Source organism: Hibiscus syriacus, unplaced genomic scaffold, assembly GCF_006381635.1.
Source record: "Hibiscus syriacus cultivar Baekdansim isolate YM2019G1 unplaced genomic scaffold, ASM638163v2 tig00111847_pilon, whole genome shotgun sequence".
Taxonomy (NCBI): domain Eukaryota; kingdom Viridiplantae; phylum Streptophyta; class Magnoliopsida; order Malvales; family Malvaceae; genus Hibiscus; species Hibiscus syriacus.
Window position 1 is genome coordinate 1456798 of NW_024063200.1, and position 21066 is coordinate 1477863.

General features: G+C 30.4%; 1 pseudogene; it reads left to right on the forward strand.

The window, feature by feature from the left end:
• Positions 1-16817: 16817 nt before the first annotated feature.
• LOC120172210 lies at positions 16818-20657 on the forward strand (annotated as a pseudogene).
• Positions 20658-21066: the final 409 nt, after the last annotated feature.

Sequence of the window (21066 nt, forward strand, 5' to 3'; positions counted from 1 at the left end):
GTTTATTTCAGAAAACATAAGATATGGTCACTTTCGTTTTTATTTAATTAAGATGTAGTCACCCTGAGTTAAGTGTCGTTAACAACATTTAAATAATAAGATATGGTCACTTTCGTTTTTATTTAATTAAGATGTAGTCACCCGAGTTAAATGCCATTAACAACATTTAAATATTTTGATATAATCACACATTTGGTCCTTGTTATTTACATTTCTCTCATTTAATCATACTTTTCATAAATTAAAATAAATATAATCCTCTAATCGAATGATGCCACATGTCATCATTCTGTTGGAGGACTAACTTTATTTTAATTTAATATATTTATTTCCACCAATCAAAGAGTGACATGTGTCACCCTCTGGGTGAAAGAAAACAAAGGAAAGCAAATTGGGGCAAAAAAATATTCAAATCTTGGTCACATAAGAAACTAAACATGTATCCAACAATTAAGCCAAGACCATTGCTTGGTCCAAAGTAGACAACATGTTGTATATATTTTGTATCTTAGTGTATGAATATTTAAATTCATAATATTTATATATATTAACTTAAAAAATATTTTTATATTAACTTATTAAATATATTTTATTATTAACTTAATTTAAAAATATTTTATTTTAAATTTTCATTTAATATATTTTATGTGAAAATTTATTTAAAAGTATGACTAATTTGAGAGAATATGTAAATGGCCAAATGTGTGATTATACTAACTATCATGTTACATATTCTATTAATTGTTAATAACAGTTAACTCATGATGACCGCATCTTAACTAAATAAAAACGAAAGTGATCATATCTTATGTTTTTTGAAATCAGTGACCAAAAGTGGACAAAACAAAAATATAAGTAATCATCCATGTAATTAACCCTAATATTTAATTATTTTATAACAATCAAATATTAATTATTAGTCATTAGTTTATAGGGTTTCTTTTAGATGTTTTACTTTATAATTTTGAGCCCACAATCAAAAGTTTTGGTAAAGTATAAAAATAGTCCCTCGATTATACAACATTCTTTTGTTGAGTCTCTTGATTATTAAAGTTACAAAATAATCCTCTTACTCTATAGTGTTGAGTCTCCTGACTATTAAAAATTATAAAATGGTCACTTTACTATTCATATGTTCCAAACTCGTCATTTTTTGTTAAAAATTGGTGGTCATCTAAGTTGAACGTTAACATGTTGACTGGATTATGATAAAATTTGATCCCATAATAGTTTGAGCTATATTTTGTTGATCGACCCTTATTTTATATTATGTTGTTGAGCCAGTACTTGAAACATTATGTCACCGAGCCAGAGCTTGAAAGCAACGACGGTGTCAATAGACATCATTAAAATATAATTTTATCATATATGAGTTAGTAGATTAACGTCCAACTCAGATGGACGTCAATTTTTAGCGAAAAACTGACGAGTTTGAAGTATATGAATATTCTAATGACTATTTTATAACTTTTAATGGTTAGTGAATTCAATAAAATAGCGTCCTATAAATAAATAATTATTTTAATAACTTGGGACAAAACAAAACAACAACATATATTTGAGGAACATTTATATATTTTACCCCAAATTTTCTAGCTTCTCCCTTGATTATAAGTCTTATGCAATCAATAAGTGTTTGTACAAGTGGTTGAGATTCAATAATTTGAGCCTGTAAAACTAAGTTTGAATCCTACCACCATCATTCTTGGTAAAAAAATTATAAATTTTTATATAAATTCCAATTAAGCCTTAAGTATGTCTTAACCCGTAGAGTCATCACTGACCTAAGTTTTATATATATATATATATATGAAAAAGTCTTGTGCAATAGTTGATTTTGACATTTGCATCATACAAAAAGATCCGACGAGTTGCTTTTATAAATTCGATACCAAAATCTCCAGCGGGAAAAATCTTGAGAAGGGAGCTGATTAATCATTCTATATCTGTCACTTCATCTAACTGTAGTACGTGGGAGGAGGAATCCAATTACACACCTTTTTAAACTAGGGTAAACTACGGGATCACTCAACTATAATGTTTTAATTTGATTAAATAAACTAATCAATTATTTAAATGGTTCATTTAAGCGATTCACCGTTAACTTATAATAATGAATGTGACGTGACAGTTAAAATTTAAATAAGAGAATGACTCCTCAGTTAATTTTTTAGTATAATTATATATTTGGTCATTATTACTTATACAAGATATCAATTTGATTCTAATTTTAATTAAATTTAATAAATTTAATTCTCTAATTATATTAGACGTTTTTCAATCTCTAATTGAAAGGTTAAGTTTATTTTAATTTATATTTTTAATTTAATAAATTTATTTTTCCCCAATAAAGGGTGACACTCTTGGAAGAAAATAAACCTGCTTTAGAATTTGGATAAGGCGAATCAAACACAAAACCATCGAGTGAATTAGCAATAGCCAAACCACTGAGCCAAAGTAATCATTTAGTATAAAATTGACAACAAATGTATATATCTTGTATTATTAATGTATAAATGTTTTACTCCAAATTAATAATATTTATATATCTTAAATATATCTTTTATTTTTTTAACTTATTAAATATATTTTTATATTTTTAAGTGAAGATAAGAATAAATATTTTTTTATTAATATAAAAATATATTTTATTCTTATCTTCACTTAAAAATAAAAAAATATATTTAATAAGTTAAAACAAAAATAAAAGATATATTTAAGATATAGAAAATATTATAAATTTTGAGTAAATCATTTACATACTATAATACAAGATATATACATTCGTTGTCCATTATATATTCTATAGCTACCTTGGCTCAGTGGTTTGGTTGCTACTACTTCACCCAATGGTCTTGGGTTTGATTCTCTTTATCCACATTATGTAGCGAGTTTATTTTCTTACCATAGGGTGACAGTCGTCACCTTCCCTCTTATCAGAGGAAAATAAATCTATTAAATTAGAAAATAAATAAAAATAAATTTAGCCTTTCAATTAGAGACTAACACGTGTCGTAATGTAATTAGATGATTTAAATTTATTGAATTTAATTAAAATTATGATCGAATTGACATATTGTGTAAGTAAGAAAGACCAAATATATAATTATACCAAAAAGTTAACTAAGGAGTTATTCTCTTGGTTAAATTTTAATTGCCGCATCACATCCACCGTTAAAAGTTAACGGCCAGTGGCTCGATTGAACTATTTAAATAGTTAGGCAGTATGTTTGATCAAATTGAAACATCGACGGTCAAAATGATTTTTGACCATAGTTGAATGGTCACCCGTGCAGTTTACCCTTTAAACTATTATATCAAAATAAATATAAGGTTGATATTAAAAAATTTTAACATACAATTTATAAAAGTTAGGAAGGCTCTCCCATGAGGGGCCTAAAATAAGGCTAAAAATGGCGTAACAAGTAAAAAACGTTATTGATTAAAAGCGCGACTGACAACGTTATAATATGAAACCGAAAAATTTTCTATCCGAAGTAACATAACATGTTGCAATATAATGTGTTACAGAGTAAGAAAACACGTTATCAAAAGTAAATGTTATGAATTGTTTAGGTTACACCGAAAATATTATCATCGTTTAAGTTGATGGAGCGTTGGATTATCATAGTATAAGAAAAAAAGTTTAAAACTGAAAATGTTATGATCATATATAAGAAATATGGTTGTGCTCAATAATGTCATGGCTCAATAATAAAAAAAGGTTATAATCTGGAATGTTAATACTTTTAATAATAAAACATGTTGCGACGATAATGTTATCAGAGTTTAAGCTGATGGAGCGTTAGATTATCACAGTATAAGGAAAATGTTATGATTATATATAAGAAATACGGTTACTACCAATAATGTCTTGGTTCAATAATAAAAAAAAAGTTGTAATCTGGAATATTAATACTTTCAATAATAAAATAGGTTGCGCCGAAAATGTTATCAGAGTTTAAGTTGACGGAGTCTTGGATTATCCAAGTATAAGTAAATAATTTTGAAACTGAAAATGTCATGAACATATATATATAATAAATACGGTTGCGCCCAATAATGTCATGGTTCAATAATAAAAAAAGGTTGTAACCTGAAATGTTAATATTTTTAACAATTAAGTATGATGTGCCAAAAATATTATCATAGTTTAAGCTGATGGAGCATTGAATTATCCTAGTATAAGAAAATAAGTTTAAAACTGAAAATGCTATGATCATATATAAGAAATACGATTGCGCCCAATAATGTCATGGTTCAATTATAAAAAAGTTGTAATATGGAATGTTAATATTTTTAACAATAAAGTAGTTGCGCCGAAAATATTATCAAAGTTTAAGCTGATGGAGCGTTGAATTATCCCAATATAAACAAAATAAGTTAAAACTGAAAATGTTATGTCATATATAAGAAATATGGTTGCGCCCAATAATGTCATAGCTCAATAATAAAAAAGGTTGTAATCTAGAATGTTAATACTTTTAATAATAAAATAGGTTACGCCGAAAATGTTATCAAATTTTAAGCGGATGAGGCCTTGGAAGATTTGAGTATAAGAAAATAAGTTTAAAACTGCAAATATTATGAACATATATAAGAAATACGGTTGCGCCCATTAATGTCATGAGTTACTAAGAAATAGTTTGCACCCAAGAATATCATGGTTCAATAAGAAGGCATGTTGCAATCTGAAATATTAATACTTTTAATAATAAAATATATTGCACCTAAAATGTTATCAAAATTTAAGCTGATGGAGTCTTGGAATTTCCCATGATAAAATATAAGTTTTTAATTGAAAATCTTTGTACACATATAATAAGTATGGTTGCACGAAAAAAAAAAGATTGAAATAGTTAGTAACGATATATAATATAATAGTATTGATAATTTTAAATGTTGAAAAAGTTGAAGTTAAGATCAAATATTAAAATATCGATATTTATGCGTCAATGATCGATACTTGTAAAATTTGAAAACAAAATCGATGATAAAAATATCAAAATTGAAAATTAAATTGTTTTAAAAGCCTCAAATCATTTGAAAAGTCTCACCAATAAAAAATTCACTACGTTGATGAAAAGATCAATATTTTTGGGGAAATGGTGAGTGAAAAAATTCAGAAACAATTAATGGTAAGTTAAAAACAGGAGGTCTGACAATGAAAGGTTGCGAGGACAATTATAAATTTTGGTTTAGACTTAAGGTTTGTAGTAATTATCTCTTTCAAAACAATGACAAAAAAAAGTATGCGAGTCTGTTGTGGTATCAATCCTAGAGGAATTGTTTTAGAAAATCCTTATGCTTGTGGCGTGTAATTAAATCGTCGATTTCAACAATATTAGATTGAGTTGCAAGACTATTCTTGAAGCTTCGAAGCACGACTACATCTATCGCAACATTTCAATGAACAATATCAACATCATTCCATGGACTCAAACCAAGATAAGTTTTCAAAAAAGATGCAAAGTTAGTAATAATCTTGAAGCATTATACATAACAGGCATGTATGTTTATTTTAGTGGAAAGAACAATGAATACGGTCTGCATTATTTGAAGCAAGCAGCCAATAAAATTAATAATAATGCCATATATGTCTATGGCATGTTTCAAATATGTTATGGGTTGAAGAATTAAGAGAAGAAGGACGTTGATTGTGAAAGCTTTGAATTTTGCAAATTATAGGAAATTATATTTAAAAGGTATTTATTTAGAAATTCAAAGGTTTGTATGTCTAATGTTATGGTGTCACAACAAGAGCGAGGTTTCCAGTCCAAAACGAATCAACTACAATTGTGATAAGAAGAACTATCCTCATAACTCAGTCAACAAGTTTAGCAACCAAGGGCCAATCTCTGCAGTTGTTATGGTTATTGATTTTGGGATCATGAAGCAACTTTATTTTGTAACATGTTACAACTTGAGTTTGAGTTTTAATTTAAAAAAATATTGGGGTTGTGTTGTTTTTATTAAGATCATGAAAACAAAAAATAACTACTAATTTACAAAAAATAAGGAATATAAAATGGTAAATTGATTATTATTACAAAAGTGTGACCTATAATGTTAGATTTATAAACCCATTTTGTCTGACTGTTGCATAAAAACGGTTTGAAAATTATAATCTTGTCGGAAGATAATTAAACAAATGTGCATTCTATAATGTTATACTTATAAACTTGTTTTGTATTACTTTCACATTAATAATAAAAAGGTTTCAAACATTTAACATAAACGGTTGACAATTAAAGAAGGCGCTACCTATAATATTTTAGTTATAAACATGTTTTGTCTGACTGTTTCATAATAAAAGTGGCATGAAACATATAATATTATCGATTGAAAATTCAAAAACAAAAACTCAACCTACATTGTGTTATACTTATAAACTTGTTTTGTATAATTTTCGATAATATAAAAGATTATAAAAATATAACATAAACGGTTGAAAATTAAAAAAGGTACTTCCTATAATGTTATACTTGTAAACCTGAATATGTTGAGTTTTACATAACAAAAACGGATTCAAACATATAAACTTCTTTTGTCTTACTTACAAACCTGTTTCTAGGGTTCTTTGCCAATTTTCATTTGGGTTCTTGTATAACTAAAAAACGGTTTGAAACATATAAACTGATTTATCAATAAAAAGTATCTACCCTGGAAATGAACTTAAATTGAAAGTACTTATTAAGATATATTGCACAATTTAAAATGATACCGAAACAGATATCAAATGTATCGATGCATTTCCAGACAATATATTATCTTCACATTCGAAAAAAATTGCATTGAACTTGTCAAAAAAAGTATCGATCTTGTAAGTTAAGTTAAACTGAAATAACTTATTTCAGATATATATTACATCGTTAATGAGGAGACAAAATTAGTATTTACTCAAGAAAGGAGTGCAAAATATAAAATATTGATACTTGTATCTATGTGATACTTTATCGATAAATTTGATATATATACATACTTATGAGTTTATGATCGATAATTTTTCATGACTTGATTATTCTGAACCATATGTAACTTGAGTTACTGAATTCATATGCAACTTGAGTGAAGAAAACTTCTACATGTTAATGAAGCGTGGCAAAAAGCTTAGAAGACGGAGAAGAAAAAAAACTTCGGCTTTATAAAGGCATCCTCTTCTGGTGCCATAATTCATAGAACTAATATTTGTATAAGTATGCAAAAGAGTTCTGATATGTTTCGTGGCATCAGAAGAGGATCTCTTTATAAGTAGTAGTCGTGTTCATGTCACCGTAATAGGATGCCTTATGGAATCCATACATAATAAGAAATAGCGTAAGGTGAAACAGAGAAACAATATTAGAAGAGAAATGTGGATTGAAAAGGGAAATTTTTGTTTGTGATGAGGAGAAAAGGGTGAAAAATATCTTATTTATGGGTTACCTACGAAACCCTTGCCTTATAACTTAATCGATTTCTATTACTTTTTCATAATGTATACGATTTCAGCATATAACTTAACCATTTAACATAACAAGAAGACGCAACTTATAATGTTATTCAAGCAATCATATTTTTTAGTACTTTATAATAATACAATAAAGCAAGTCAATCTTTTAAATACGATACTTAATGCACGATGATTGATACTTTCAATTAATGTGGACATTTAAATTACATTCAAAGTTTAAAATATTAGTAGTTAAATGCGAAATTTGGTAATTTTATTTAAGAATATTTTTTATATTCTTACTATTGAAACATTGCATCATGATAGTCGATAATTTTTGTTAAAAAATATTGATGACATGAGATGGAAATTTTAAAAATCAATACAAATAATTAGAATATGGATACTTTGGTGTGAAATTTTTGGTAAATTGCAAATTTAGTTTTTATGCAATTGAAGAAACTTGAAAGGGCTTTTACTCATATGCACGATGTACATTAAAGCTGAACAAGGTTCACAAGAAATTCAGAATTTGATTGATCAAGTCATAAAATCTTTAATATGTTCCTTAGAGTTCACAGGAAAGTAAGAAATAAATGAATCTTTACTGTGTATAAAATGGAACATTGACTATGACATAGGCAATGTTTCCTCAGTGTTACAATTGCAATGTATATGTTGTAGAATGGTATGGATATCCTGTAAGACGAAAGAGAAAAACCTATTACAATATATATATCCACAAGACCACAACATCAATCTTATAACACAACGAAAAGCTTGCACTCTAAATCGTAAGCAATACTTGGAATTCTTCAACAAAAAAAAAACTTCTAATTTATGTGGTGCAGCAAAAAGCTATGGAGATCCTACAAAAATTGGAGGGAGAGAGATTGCTCTCATGCATAATCAGGCGGGAGAAAAACTAATGTCGAGAAAAGTCAATAATTTTTGGGTGTGTGGAACGTCACATGGGAGGGAGAGAATATATCGGACAGGAGGAAGGTAATGGGTGGGACTAGGAAATATTTTAGATTTCCAATGAAAACATCAAACTTCAAATCATTTCAAAATTATCGATATTTATGTATTTAATATCGATACAAATGTACTAAAAAGAAACCTATTACATTACAGTAAAAACCATATTTATATTAAATTTAATAGTATCAACCGATTGTACATTATAACCAAAACGGTTGACAATATAAGAAGGAGCTACCTGTATTGTTATAAATATTACCCTTTTTTTATCTTACATAAGCATAATGAAAATGGTTTCACACATATAACTTAAACGGTTGACAATATAAGAAGGCGATATACATGTTGTTATAAATTTAGACCTTCTTTTTGTACATTGTATTAATAAAAAATGTTTCGAATATATAACATAAACGATTGACACTATAAAAGGTGCTACCTTTATAAATATAACCTTGTTTTGTTTTGCATAACTCTAATGAACATGTTTCGCACATATAACTTAAACGGTTGACACTATAAAAGGCTCTATCTTTATTGTTATAAATATAATCCTGTTTTGTCTTACATAACCCTAATGAAATATGTTTCACACATATAACTTAAACGGTTGACAATATAAAAAGCGCTACCTGTAATGTTTTAAATTTAAACATGTTTTCTATAACAGATTCTTAATAATAAAAGTTTCAAACATATTCAAATATTTGGGTTAACACTATAAGAAGGCTCTACCTGTATTATTATAAATATAACAATGTTTTGTCTTAATGTCATTAATATGAACAGTTACAATATAAACAGTTGACACATACCAATATAAAAGGAACTACCTGGTTTGTTATATTAAAATCGATATTGATCATAAAAGCGTCAACACATTCTTTCAAAAATGATCTGCACAACCAATCAAAATTAATTGTATCGGACATTCCTTCATACATTTAAGTATATTATAATTAACTTAAATTTTAAATAAATGTTCGATACGTATGACATGCATATTGATACATCTCAAATTCAAATATATTACAACATTCAAAGTAAACAGTTGACAATTAAAGAAAGATCTATCTACAATGTTATAGTTTTAGACTTGTTTTCGTTATTGGTGTAATGTATTGTAGGATGTGTGTAAGTCTAATGGTGACAAGTTGGATGGTTCTTCAACCAATGTTTGAGTGTAGGTAATTTAAATTAAGGTAGTACTGGTGTATGTGTCTTGTACCAGGATCAACTTCCATCTATGCATAATAGGTTTTGAAGCATCAATCTTCGTTGAACCAGTAATTTAGTGAACTTTGGATTAATTTAAAAATGTATCGATACCTATATAGAAAGTATTGATACATTGTTAGTATAGTGTACTATCTCAACATTCAAAGAAAATTGGCTTTGACTAATCATGAAACGTATCGATATTAGAAAAAGGAACATAAATTGGAATGTTGTAATAAATATACAATTCCATAATTTATCTTTATTGATCGTTACTCTGTACAAAAATATAATATATATAGACTTATACATTTATGATAAACAATCCTTATTGTTTATTATATGTAACTTGAATCTGATCTACGGTGATTGTATGAGCTTAGAGGCATAAACAACGAAAAATGTAAGGAAAACCTTGGCATATTGATCGATTTAAACGACCAATTATTAGCATCTATCTCAATTTTTTTTGTGCCACCAGAAGAGGATGCCTTATGGAATCCATACATAATAAGAAAGATAATAAGAGAAAACAGAGAAGAAACATTAGAAGAGAAATGATGATTGGAAAGGAAAAATTAATTATGTTTGTGAGGAGGGGACAAGGGAGGAAGAAGATCCAATTTATAGAGGTTAGGTTACCCAGGAAACCCTTGCCTTATAACTTAATCGGTTTCTATTACATTTTACAATGTATACACAATTAACATAACAAGAAGGCACAATGTATAATGTTGTAGTGTAAACTAGGTTTGTTTAACATTTTGATGATATACACGGCTTGAGGCTTTAACTTAACCAGTAATCACAAGCAAAATGTGTAACCTATAATGTTTTCCAACCAATCATGTTTGTGTAATGTTTTCATAATATTAATGGTGGCAACATATAACTTAATAAGTTAAAATATTACCAATGCGCAACCGGATACGTTACTCAAGCAATCGGACTTTTTCAACAAGTTTATAATAATACAATATATATGTGAAAATATTGGTCAATTACAAATTTAGTTTCTATGCAATTGAATATTTTTACATGTTACTATTCACATGCACGAGATGATGTACATTAAAGATTTAGTCCAAAGGAAAGCCAGAGTTTGATTGAGCAAGTCATGGAATCATTATTGTGTTGGTCAGAGTTCAAGGAAAAGTCATTATTTGATTGATCAAGTCATGGAATCTTTACTGTGTCTTCAGATTTCATGCGAAGACTAGCCCACCAAGTTTTCTTGATTTCAATGTACAACTTGAGGTTGTATAGATGGCACGGTTCGCTTCTCTATGTGCAACTTCCACTAGGTTATGCTACATTGAATCAAAGACCGATGAGTCTTTCAAAACAGAAAGGGGTCATATGAAAAGACTAATGACATAATCCGAAGACATGTTTACTATGAAAGCATCATCAAAACATAAAAAAGACGTGCATGGCGTTTACGACCCGTAACGTAAACAACTAAAATGAAAAGTACCAAAGAAAAGGTCGTAAACCAAAACTAGGCGATACAAATTCTGGAAAAAAAAAGGACATAACAAAGTTACTTCTCTATGATTGCAATTCGGATTGCCAATGAGTTCACCACCAACCCATCTTGATGTCTTTGCGGATGAGTACATGCAAAATTCATGGAGTAATGGATATGATCAAAATTATGTGAGTCTGTCTGTATATATGTTTGACCATCATGTATTACAACTTTCAATTCCTTTTCTTATGATTTCACCATTACTTCTCAGGACAACGACAGAGATTGGAGTACTGCAACCACTGATCTACATATACCGTAGTGATAATAACACCTGGTATGTTACATTTACATGTCAAAAACATTTTGTTTTACATTTTCTAAACTAACCTAAAATAGGCATTCATATATATATATACATACAAAATTAGTTCTTTATTCAGATCACTGATGTAATCCCACATGCTCACAAGTCTCTTTCTCGCGCTTATTCAACAACTTAGCCTAAGTGAGGTGAGTTCATCCATTTTTACATTTTTTTTCATGGCAAACCAGATCAGTTAATTTTCTCATATGATCTCATTCGCCAACAATATTCGATTTTTCAGTCCATTACCACGTCATTCTTATTCAAATCATACTCAAATTTTAGAAATATATAAAGAATGTAACGCCTTACCACTTTCTCTATCTCCCCCAAAAATTCCATTTGCATCATTCTTATGACATGAACGCCACAATCATTTCTATAAAAACATAATCTGTTGTCAAATACGATTCATACAACTATAAAAAATAGCAGACAAATAACTATTCAAATAGTCAAAATGAATACCCTTTCATTTCGATGTTCGGTATCTCCTCCACCACATTCAAAAGTTTTATTGGTACCTTAGGCGTCCCAAATGCCTCCTTAAAAATCTAAAATATAAAAACTTTTTGTAATGTTTTCAACTGTATTTTAAATTTCTTTTATGAGATCACCTTTTTATAATTAATTATAGAACATACATAAACATTAACGTAAACAATAAGTTAATCACTATTTTCTCCGCATCTTTTCACTTTAAATTTTTTCTCGTTATGGTTAGAGTATCATACACCCTTGCTTCCATCAAATTCAAATCCAACACCACAAAATACCAATGGCTAGCACTATCATTCATTGGTAAAATGATCTGCCCAATCCAGACATCATAGGTTATTAATCATAAGACAATTTTTCTTTATAAATCATTCAATTGAACAATAAAAAGGTATTTTCTCTTACCGAATCACAGTCGGTCACTTTTGCATAGTCTCTTATCACAGCACCATAGACTTCCAAAATATGCTTATAATATACTTTCTTAGCTAAAAGCATGAACTGCAATCCCCCTTCCAAACCGTTTATACTTTACCATCCATAACTTTCTATTCATGTTACATAAACATTTACTAATTCAACTAACCGATATGTTGCAACGAAAGTACGCAATCTTCTTCTTCTCATGTGACCAACTATGAGATTCGTACACCACAGTCCACCCGACCATATCAATTACCTAACAAAGTTAATCAAAATCTAATTAATTACATAACAATATCAATTTACACAATTTACAAAATGTTTGATTTAACTGTACGTCAACTCACCCCTGAGCCAACCCATGCGTTCAGCTTTAATGTGTCGGTGTCTGTTACTGTTATGTTCTGATTGCCAAATTTTAACAACAACATCGTCGAGTAAAAAGTATGTTTGGTTATATTTATAGACATATCATATCTATTTTCAAAACTTACTGCTATATATAACACTTACCCCTTTCACAATTCACTATTCCAAATAAAATCAGAAAAAGCATATTCCGTTTTCCCAATCCCATTGGGTATCTTAAACTGCGACAATTGAAATAAAAAAAATACAAGTACATAACGTTTCAAACAATACATATAATGAAGCAAACACATATTCTTCTCGTTTATGTTCCAAACAAATATTAATCCATAATTGCTTGCCACTGAGAAATCATATCTCTGCATAACCTTTGGACGCATCCTTTTAATTTCTATCCAATTATTCATCAACCCACTCTAACAACAATTGCTTCCCACTAACCTTTTTCGTACACCCACCAACCTACAATATATAATTTATAATAGTCAACACACTACAAGAAACAATTTCAACTAATGTTACTATTACTCATCTTACCTTTTGCTTTTTCCTCGGTGTATCACTATCAGAATCATTTTCATCATCAATGCATACATCAAGTGTCCTAAACAACTCTTTCTCTTTTATCAGTTTCACTCCTTCGAACAATAATTTTTTTTTCATTTCACCAATTTTCTTTTCAACCGATCCAAACAACTCTTTCACTTCTACCCTCAATTTACTTACTTCCTTAACCGCCACACCCCTTCTCAGTTCCTCCAGCCAATTAACAAAAAAAAAATTCAAAGTCACCAATAGAACTCTTCATCCCCTCAATTTCACCCCTTATTTTATCAACTTATTCCACTACTCCAATAAATTTTGCATTACTTTTCTCCACAAACTCCATTCTATCATACTTTTGGGTCTCAAATTCTTCCTCTATCCTCACTTGTCTTTCATGAACCTCAAAAACACTTCTACCCTCAAATTTTCTTTTCAACCGATCCAAACAACTATTTCCCTTCTACCATCAATTTACTCACTTCCTTAATCGTTATACCCCTTTTTAATTCATCTATCCCATTAACAAATTTTTTTAAAGATCACCAACAGAACACTTCATCCCCTCAATTTCACCTCTTATTTTATCAACTTCTTCCACCACTCCAACAAATTTTGCATTAATTTTCTCCACAAACTCTATTCAATCATACTTTTGGGTCGCAAACGCTTCCTCCATCCTCACTTGTCTTTCATGAACCTCAGAAACACTTCTACCGTCAATTTTCTTTTCAACCGATCCAAACAACTCTTTTATTTCTACCCTCAATTTACTGACTTCCTTAACTGTCGCACCCCTTTTTAGTTCATCCAACCCATTAACAATTTTTTTTCAAGATCACCAACATAACACTTTATCCCCTCAATTTCACCCCTTTTTTAATCAACTTCTTCAACCACTCCAACAAATGTTGCAATACTTTTCTCCAAAAACTCTATTCCGTCATACTTTTGGGTCTCAAACGCTTCCTCCATCCTCACTTGTCTTTTATGAACCTCAGAAACACTTTGTTTGATTTGCAACAACTCAAACGTACCTAAATCAAGTTTCTCCAGCACAATTTCATTCGTCCAACCCCCTTACCAGATTCTTTACCTTCAGTATTCTCTTCCCCCATGGGAGGAACCATCAAAATTAAAGGACACTATTAACCGAACTTTTCAAATTTGTCATAAAAGAAGTTTTAAAAGTATAATAACCAAATTTGACTTTTTTTACCTTTTATTTCCTTTTCAGTCTTTTTGATTTCAACTTTTTCATTATTCGCACCACATCTTCCTTGCACCATGCAAGAATGCGTGGCATCCCGATTCTTTTTGTAGTGGCCACACTTGTTGAATTCGACCAGAAATCAAACAACACAACCTGCATTCAATATGAACTAAATCATTTTATCCCTACAATTCAGTTTATTTAAATAAATATTATAATAAAAGACTTATTACTACTCATTTACCTCTAATACAACAATGCAACCTTTAAGGTATCTACGCTTTCCTAGCTTCTGATAGCTAACTATTGCTTCAATCATTTTGTCTAAGAAAAATTTTGCCCAATTCAATTCACCTTTCATCCGTTCCTCACACAACAACTTCAAATTGTCCTTACTCAGGGTTATATCACCCGTTGGACAAAGAAATATCCCAACCATGTATAACAACACTCTCGCCTTCAGTTGATCACCATCATATTTATCGCTTTTTATCTGTTTCTCCATATCAACTAATGTAATCTTCGCCTTTATGTTATATGTCACGCTCAGTTTTTTCCAATCCTCCCTACGATATACTTCTTCAACACAAACCCCTTCATTTTTCAACCCCAAAACCGCTACAACCTCCTAAAACCCCCAACGGTGATGAATATCAATTGAAGATGACTCTACGATTTTCTACATCAAAATTATTTATCAAGTCTCGACATAACTCCCTATGAATTGGTCGTGCCTTTATTTCAATCAAAGACTCAAATCTTAATTCTTTACCAACACCTAGTTTTTCCTTTCCTTTCAACTCTTCCATCAATTCATTCATTCTTATCAAGCTACATCTTGTCGACACTTGCTACATTTATTTAAAAACAAAAAAATTGTTATGTTATGTTATGTTCTACACAACCTTATAAAGAAAGTTACAACTTTTTATATAATCCTGAAAGTATGACGAATACCTTTTTTTCATGTGCTCTCCTCCATGCGTTATATACTTCTTTTTGTTTCTCCCACAATTTTACGTAAGGATCTTTCTCCTCTTCACTCATCAACTTCCATTTCGTTGTCACTTCTTTTGTCACCTGCAAACAACTTTTGTTTATCAATAATGTCTATAATACTTCATCTTTATACATTCTTAATTCATTTTACATACAAACATAACCAACCTTTTCGTCAAAAACTCCCTTCAACCGTTGACATTTACTCAGACTGTAAACATTTCAAATTTCTCATCAATGTAAACATCTAAAATACTTTTAGATTATAAACTACCATTCAAATAAGTATTACACAAATACATGTTTACTTACTAAAAGTAAATATATGGGGGAATTGGCTGCTTCGGCCTCCCTTCTGTCTCATTGGTCTCTCGATCCTCCGAGTCGTCTTATTCTTGAAGAACAAGCGTCATGTCGTAACCTCCCATGTCATTCATTTTCCTCCCACAGTTTTCTATCGTTGATGCCATCTTCTTCTTCTGGTTCATTTTCATTCTTTACAATATAGATTTCAGCTAAACAATTATGTATTTGCATATCATTTTATAACCGGTTATGGCCATAACTGATCATTATACTAACCAATTATCTACAACTATTTTTTCTTCCATTCAACCTATAATGTTACATTCTATTTGTTTTAATGACCCCACTACTATTCCATTTATTTAACCTATACCATCAATCGATACATTAAATTACATCTTTCCCTTAATAAATTATACCCTAATCCCTAAATCATAATTAGTTAATTTAAAATTTTTCAAACTAGGGTTTTATGAACATACCCATCTTTTCTTCAAATTGGGATTCAGTTGGGTTCTTCAATATTAATGTTGATCACTTTTCATAAATTGGGTAATATTATGTTTATAAATATATTTAAATCGTTTTGATATTATTTTTTATTAAATAATTTTTTTAATAATATAATCTTTTTTATAAATTTAAAAATAGTTTTTTAACTATGTTTTTATTTGATATTAGTTAAATCAGATTTATACTCAAAAATTTTGAATTGAATCGAATTTGAATAAAAACATATACTCTTTAAATCGAGTCAAGTTTGATGGAGAATATATATTTCTCAAACTAGATCGGATAAGATTCAGATGAAGTACGTCGAGTTAAAAAAAACCCGACCCTTTTTCATCTATAGTTAGAATCATAGATTTGATCTTTAACATCTTTTGTGGTAAGTGATATCCAATTGTTGAGACTTAACCATATGTTGATCCTCTTGGAGGAATAACTCAGTGAGCTTCCATTGATATATCAAAATCACTCGCATCAAATCTGTATGCTCCAAATCCACCCTTCAATGGATCCGAAATCCGGATTTTGTCAACGAACCCGAACTGACAATTGCCTTAGATCCTCCTCCATCCCTTTGCCCCCCATCGATCAACCGCTTTCCGTCTCCGAATTTTGTCTCCAGTCGTCCACTAGCGGCGCCACCACTTTCGCCGTCAACGCAACCACCGGCGAATCCTTAGCTTTCTCTCAATTCTTTTCTCAAGTCCGTTCCCTTGCTTACTCTCTACAACAACGTTACTCTCTGTCATACCAAAACGACATCGCTTTCTCTCTCTCTTCACCTTCGATTCGTGTCCCCGTGACTTACTTCGCTTTGTTGTCCTTGGGAATCATAGTTTCTTCCGCTAATCCACTCAGTTCCGACTCGGAGATCGCTCACCAGATCCAGCTCAGCAACCCGGTTGTTGCCTTCGCTACTTCAGAAACCTCCCATAAAATCTCACCTCTTAAACACGGAACTATCCTCCTCGACTCGCCCGAGTTCATTTCATTGTTAACTCAGTCCGATACCAACGACGATGCCGTTAAAACTGTCAAGGTAAACCAGTCCGACACGGCTGCGATATTGTATTCTCGGGAACCACCGGGAGATTCAAGGGTGTAATGATGACTCACCGGAACTTGATCGCAAAGATGGCCGTGACTAGTTTCTTCGACACGAACCAAGGCGAAAGTAACGAGGAGCCCCGGCGATCGGTGACGTTCTTCACGGTGCCTTTGTTCCATGTGTTCGGTTTCTTCATGTTGTTGGCGGCGGTCTTGTCAGCGAATTCGGTGGTTATGTTGGCGAGGTTAAATTTAGAAGAAATGCTGAGAGCAGTTGAGAAATACAAGGTTACAGGCATGCCGGTGTCGCCGCCACTTGTGTTGGCGTTTGTTAAATCGGAATTGACTAAGAAGTACGACTTGAACTCGCTCCAAGGGCTTGGCTGCGGCGGCGCGGCGCTAGGGGAGGACATTGCTCAGCGGTTCAACGAGATATTCCCCATCAACGTGAAATTCCCCAGTGTGCTGTTGGTGCAGGTATTTTCAATTTCTATATAGTCGTCTTTTTGCTATATATGTTACTACGTTGCATTTTTTCAAGGATTAAAATTTTTGTTATTTCCCACATTATCATCTAAATTTGTTTTTTATTCACTTTAACCCCTAAATTAAAAAATAATTAAAAACAACTTATTTTAATTAATAAGTAAATGTATTTACTGGCTAAAATAACTTAATTAATAACTACAACAAACAACATAGAATATTCACCAACTAGCAATGTCAGTAATCAGGGATTGGTATATGAATTTATGTTAATGGTATGAGTTTAAGAAATTATATAAAATTTTGTGGAGTGTAAAATTATAAAATTTTAAGAAGTATGAAATTTGACAATTCATATAAATAAAAAATATATTTAAAATATAAGATAATTTAAAATTTTTAGAAATTAGGGTTGCACACCTAGTATCTGTCAGCAATTGTAAGAGTTGATTTTCACTAACGTGAGAGAGTAAAGGGTAGAGCTGAAGATCAAAAACTGAAAAATTGAAAATTAAAGTACATAGATGGTCCTCAACTATAAGACATTGTTTTGTTGAGTCATCCGATTATTAAAAGTTATGAAATGGTCTCTCAACTATAGGGTATTGCTTTGTTTATTCATTCGACTATTAAAAGTTACAAACTTGTCACTTGACTATTCATATGTTTTAAACTCGTTCTTTTTGTTTAAAAAATTGACGACAATATGAGTTGGATGTTAATCTGTTAACAATAATTTAATAAAATATGATCTTAAAATTTCAAACAACTATTATACCTCAGTCAACAGATTAGCATCAAGTTCATATTGTTATCAATCTTTTAACGAAAAAGGACGTAAATAGTTGGATGATCATTTTATAACTTTTAATAGTCGAAAGACTTCACGAAGCAAAGTTATATGGTCAAGGAACCATTTTTTAACTTTTAATAGCCGGAGGATTCAGCAAAATAAGACCCTATAGTCGGGAACCATTTGTATACTTTATCCTAAAAATTATAGTTATCCGAATTGAATTTGAATTTTTATTTAATTTATAATTATTTTATTTTATTTTATAGTATAATAATAACTATTTTATACTTAAAACTAGAAAAATAACTTAAAAATATTATATATCAATATTAATTATTTACTTGAAAAATTAATTTTTTAAAAAAACATTTTTGAAAAAGACTTTAAACTTTACTAAACAGCGTTTAAAAGCCATAAAATAAAATATAAAATTTCAAAATTTAAAGTTAATATGGAAAAATAAAATAATTTTTTTTACTGAACCGAAGTGTATGCACACCCTACTGAAGGAGGGAATAATGTGGAAAATAAATAAATTTAAGGACCCATTTGGATAAAAAGACTTGGGGACTAATGTGAGAAAATTAGTTATATAAAAGGACTAATTTGAACATAAAACAAATTCAGACTCTAATTTGAGAAAAAACAATCGAACTTAAGGACTAAATAAATCTTTTATCTCTTAACTGTTTACTGCTTTCGTTATTGGATAGAAAACTAAATCAATTAGAAGGCTTGAAAACTCGAAAGTTCAATTTGATTAACTCAAATCAGATTTAATCCGATTTGATTAAAAATATTTAAATTTGTTTGATTTCTATCATAAAAACTGCTGCCCCTGTCTGGTGGCGACCACCATTGAACTTATTCATAAAAAAGCTATGGTTGGGGGTGAATGTTAATACTATTGTTTTTAATGATTTTGTTAAGGGATATGGGTTGACCGAGACAGTTGACCGAGCAACCAACTTTATTGGTTCCGAGGAAGCAGCTCGATACGATTCCGTCGGCGCCTCGTCGCAAATATGGAAGCGAAGATAGTTGATCTCGAAACCGGCGAGGCACTGCCTCCTGGGCAAAGAGGAGAGCTTTGATTGAGAGGGCCAATAGTCATGAAGGGTATCACTCTTTTCTACTCTACTCTGAACTCTTATCCGGTGTATTCAATTAGGATAATTATTTAAAATTTAACTAATTTCAACATACAAGATAATTATAAATCAAAAATATTTAATTAAAATTAGATTATACAATTATAAAGTAATTAAAAATTATAATTATATTTCATAAAGTTCAGTTCATAAAAGATTTTTCTTTGATGGTATGAATGTAGGTTATGTAGGTGATGAGAAGGCGACTGCAGAAACCTTGGATTCCGAAGGCTGGTTAAGAACTGGTGACATTTGTTATTTCGATTATGATAAGAGTGTCGCATACAGATATGTCCAAAATCTTTTATATGACCGTGTTCTCGTACTCGTATTCTTAAAAGATCGTATCGTCGTACTCATGAGTGTATCGAAACCTGATTGCAGGTCCCTCCAGCTGAATTGGAACACTTAATTCTTTCCCATCCTAAAATTGCTGATGCTGCTGTGATTCCGTATGTTTTCTTTTTCTTTTTCTCAATGATGATGATAATAGTTTATATTTCGATATGATCTGTGATACTCGGTAATAATATGATGTAGAGTCACTATTCTCATATGGATCGATAAAATGGTTGAGCAGGTACCCGGACGATGAAGCAGGGCAGATTCCCATGGCGTATGCAGTGAGGAACCCTGGAAGTAGCATTATAGAGGCACGGGTCATAGATTTCGTTGCAAAACAGGCATGTTTATAAATCAATAACAGATACATGTGTGTATTTTCTTTGTAGTTAAGATCTAATGTAGGAGTATATGTATATATTTTCTTTTACAGGTTGCGCCGTACAAGAAGATCCGTACGGAAATCTCCGTCCGGGAAGATCTCGAGGAAGGAACTGGTTGATCGTTCTCTATCTGCCGTGTTGTAACTGTTTTTGTTTGAGGAGAAAATTGAAAATATTGAAGAACTGAAGACAGATGAGGGTGAAATATAATGGGAAATTTTGGACTTAGTACTTGGGTTATTTAATATTTTAAGATTAATCTTAAATGCAGTTTACAATATATATTTATTTATGTTAAAATTAGTTTTAAAATCTAAGTAGTGTGAGCTTTAAATTTTTCAAGCCTTTGTTCAGGCCACAAGTAGAGTAATTTATCATTAACTTTTTATCTAATAAACCAGGATTTGATCCATCAAAGTATCATTTTGATATGATGTCTATGTTAGTAGACGTCAATTATGACATTGTGTGCGATTTATAATTAAAACGAAAACGAAAATCAAAATTTAATGTTATAATTGATAATAA